Below are 4,364 nucleotides of genomic sequence, written 5' to 3' on the forward strand. Positions count from 1 at the left end.
GAATAAAGAGGCTATACGTGTTCCAGCTGTCTTCTGGGTTTACCTCTCCAAATCAGCTCTCCACCCTGCTCTCTGCCCTGGGAGGCAGACCTGTGACAGACTATATAAACAATTCCCCAGTCCTCTGACTTCCTGGTGACAGCACTGAGGAGTCCTGATAGGAGATCAGAGGAAAGAGAGGGAAACTGGAATATAAATTCCCTGGGCTTGCTCCCTGTGGGGCTGTGCCCCTCAGCCCAAAGTCATAGGTCCACTCAAAGTGGCCCTCTTGCAGGTTCCAGTTATTCCCACCCCTCACCTTCTTGTCTAGGAGTGCAAACCATCTCTGTTCTTAGAAGCCCTTCTTACCCTGCCCCCTCTGTTTTAAATAGTTCCTTTATTGAACCCAACAAGAATTATCCTAATTTGAGTGATCTGTTTCCTGATAGGCTCCTGACATATTTGTTGGCCAAAGATTTTCACTTTTAGATTTTTCAAGAAATAATGAGAGATGTATACAAAGATTCAGGGGTATCATTAACTATTTTGAAGAGATATACCAGAGTCAGGACTGATCAGAATGAGTGTCACCTGTGTCCTAGAGGCCTGCTACTGTGCCACGCCAGGCATTAAATTAGATCATGAGGAGTCCAGGAGGGGTAGAGAGAGGGGACTCAGGATGGTTGGGGTAGTGACTACTTTCCAGTCAGTATGGAAATATTCCAGTATTTTAGCAAGTATAGCCAAACCAGCTGAAGGTTAGTGAATCCTGTATATAATGCTGTTCATTGCAGAATGATTTATGATAGGAAACAAACAAAAACTTAAAGAAAAAACGGAGTACAGTAAAAAAAGAAGTTGCTACAATACATTTTAAACTGAATCGTAAAGCCCTTTTGGAGATTTTGGTGAGCATTTTCACTTCATCCCCTCTCAATCAAGACTTATTGCTTAAGCTTTGTAGACCAGATTAAAGAACTGATGCAGTTCAGCACCGATGAGCTAACAACCAAGTGGAGAAGGTGGACAGACTGAAAAATAACACATCGCTCTAACACAGGCAAGAACAGAAACAGCTAAAGATTTTAAAATACAGGGAAAGAGATGACTTTTGTTTGGAAGGAGGTCATGAAGAGCTTCACAGAGGAACTAATGACTGAGCAGGACTGTGAAGACTAAACAATGGTTCAAAAAGCAGATAAGGCAGGATGGAACTTTTCTAGGAGAGAACAGTCCATGCAAATGATCTCAGGCATGAAACAGCCAGCAACTAAACGGAATTAGTTCTGCTCTCTTTCTCCTAAAATAGAAACTTGTAAGGATCTTGACTTTGAGGGGCACAGAGTAAGCATTTATGAAAAACATACTATATATCAAGGATTAGGCTAGTTCTGTTTTTTTTCCCCCCCAAACTGAGACCATATTACAAATAAGAAAACTGAGGCCCACAGAAGTAAGGGCTATTTTAGACATTTCTGGAATTACACCTTCACGGGTAGTTACTTTCTTTATATTATTCTTATGTTTATATGCAATCTTTTTTCCCTTGTTTTTATATTGTATTCTATCACTTGCTCTCATTACATGCAAAGGATTAAGATGAATTAATGGTGTCCAGGGTTTTGGATTTACCCACCAGAGCACTTCCTCATCGTAACAAGAATTACTTCACTGCTGATACCTGTCCATAGAGAGAGAGAGAGAGAGAGAGAGTGTGTGTGTGTGTGTGTGTGTGTGTAGGGGGCAAGTTCAAATGGGACATGTCGTAAATGTAAGCAGTTTAGGGAGCAAGTAATCAGAAAATAACATGTGCCATGCTGGAATAATCACCTTAAACGTGAAACCTTCAATGAAAGCAAATCTTTAAGGAATTCAACATAGGAATTAAATTCTTTTAAAATTACAGGATGTTCTGGGCTCTGGATCTGGTAGAATTTCTCAAAACTATTGATAAATACTTGTATTTGTCGTTTTGAAAGTATTTTCCAATATTAACTATTTTAGGCCACTTATTTTTATTAGAATGGGTTAATTCTGGGGTTATTAATTTTTGCTACTTCCTAAGTATGCAAAAAGTAATTATTTAATAATATGCCTATGTGGGCCAAAATCTACAAATGTTTAATGTAGATATCAGGTCAAGCGTCACTCTACAGAAATCAAGAAATCAAGTTAAGCCCAGTCCATCTCTCGCCATTAAGGGATTTCATTTGGGCATAAATTTATTTGGCCAAGACAATAAATTCAGTTTTTCTTCAGCACAAACCAAATTACTTTCTTAGATGTTTGTTGCTTTACTCCACTTAGATCTCTGGTCTTTGAAGCCCAGGCATCCAATTAAGAACCTTTTAATTCTATTATAGCTCAACCTTATACCACCTGACTTCAATGGGATATTCTACAAAAAAGCAAGCTGACTTGAGTTCCTTTAAACTTTGAGAAAGTTAATTAATATTCGCCAAGCACTTTGAAGATAAAGTGTGTCAAGAGTAATAATTATTTTTAAAAATAAAATCACAGGGAGCTACCATTCTATAATTTTTTGGTGCATCTTTATTATTTTTTTTTAATCCATGCTTTAATATCCCTCAAAGTGAGGAGGCGGTGCAGATATAAGCATGTAGCCTGTATTTTCTTTCAAGTAAATTCAAAGTCAGGCCAAAAAAAATGCACTTTCCATACCACATTTTGCTCTCCACAACTTTTAGGCACAAAGCACATTTAAAAGCACTATTCTGGGGACTTCCCTGCTGGCACAGTGGTTAAGAATCCACCTGCCAATGCAAGAGACATGGGTTTGATCCCTAGTCCAAGAAGATCTCACATGCTGCGGAGTAACTAAGCCCGTGCACCACAACTACTGACTGAGCCTGCGCTCTAGAGCCTGCGAGCCACAACTACTGAAGTCCACATGCCTAGAGCCCGTGCTCTGCAACAAGAGAAGCCACCGCAATGAGAAGTCCGCACACCACTATATCTTCCATGCAGACCCCTCCACCTAGCCTTAGCATTACATCTGTGTTACCCCAAATAACCAAGTATTAGAATTCAGCCTATTTTCTCTATATATTACATCAAATACCATGATTCAGACTGGCATGGAAATTTGATAAATTATATAATTAAATTTTTAACACTTTAAATAGACTTTAAAAAGGATGATCTCTCAAAAGACAAACTCTAGTGGATCCAATAGTGGGAACCTAAATCTAAGAATCTAGAAGAACCCATTGATTTCCTTGTAGGAAGTTATAAACTGTGGTGAGGCTGAGATTAGATGCCTGCCCTCCCGCCAGTACCTCTGCTTATGAAGCCTTTGCACAGTGTGGCCTTCATACAACCTGTGTGTGTGTGTGTGTGTGTGTGTGTGTGTGTCTGTACACACTACATTTATCAAGTTGAGTACATGGTGGTGGTTTATGGAGGTCGGGGGCACTTGACAGAGGAAGTGGGAAGCACTGTTGAGACTGAGCACATCAGCCAGTCTATAGGAAATTACTTAGGAGGCTTGGCTTCTAGAGAAAATGGCTCACTGCATTCAGCATGTCAAATCCGTGAGAGCCTTCCAACTTACTAACTTGATTAGTATAAAATGACCATTGGCAAAAGCAAAAACCGAATTGTTTAAATTTTCTCTCACTTTGATGGTGAGTGTCAAAAATTGTTTTTAAAGATTTTAAAGGATGGGGACTTCCCTGGTGGCACAGTGGTTAAGAATCTGCCTGCAAATGCAGGGGCCACAGGTTCGAGCCCTGGTCCGGGAGGATCCCACATGCCACAGAGCAACTAAGCCCGTGTGCCACAACTACTGAGCCTGCGCTCTAGAGACTGCAAGCCACAACTACTGAGCCCACATGCCACAACTGCTGAAGCCTGCATGCCTAGAGCCCATGCTCCTCAACGGGGGAGGCCACTGCAATGAGAAACCCATGCACCGCAACAAGGAGTAGCCCCTGTTCGCCGCAACTGGAGAAAGCCTGTGCACAGCAACCAAGACCCAACACAGCCATAAGTAAATAAATTAAAAAAAAAAAAAAAAGATTTTAAAGGATGGTCAACAGGTTTCAAGAAACTTAAAACATTTTAAATTCTTAGGTCTATTTAGAAAATAATGTTGTTTTTGCATATTAGCATTTATTAGCTTTTATTTAGCTTTTATCTGTACCTAGCAGGCATTTCCTAAAATTATAACCAAAATTGAAAAAAAAGCACATTGCCTGTAACGATCTGAGAGAAGCTGGTGAAGTGAATAAAATTTTAAAAAGCATTTACTCCTTTAGGACTCATAATTGTAGTATTCTGCCAAGAAATCTGTAAAAATTTCATATCATCATGCTTCTGAATTAGCAACTCATAAAAAGTAAAATTAAACTAATTCATAAATT

This window comes from Phocoena sinus, chromosome 6 (genome assembly GCF_008692025.1).
Source record: "Phocoena sinus isolate mPhoSin1 chromosome 6, mPhoSin1.pri, whole genome shotgun sequence".
Taxonomy (NCBI): Eukaryota; Metazoa; Chordata; class Mammalia; order Artiodactyla; family Phocoenidae; genus Phocoena; species Phocoena sinus.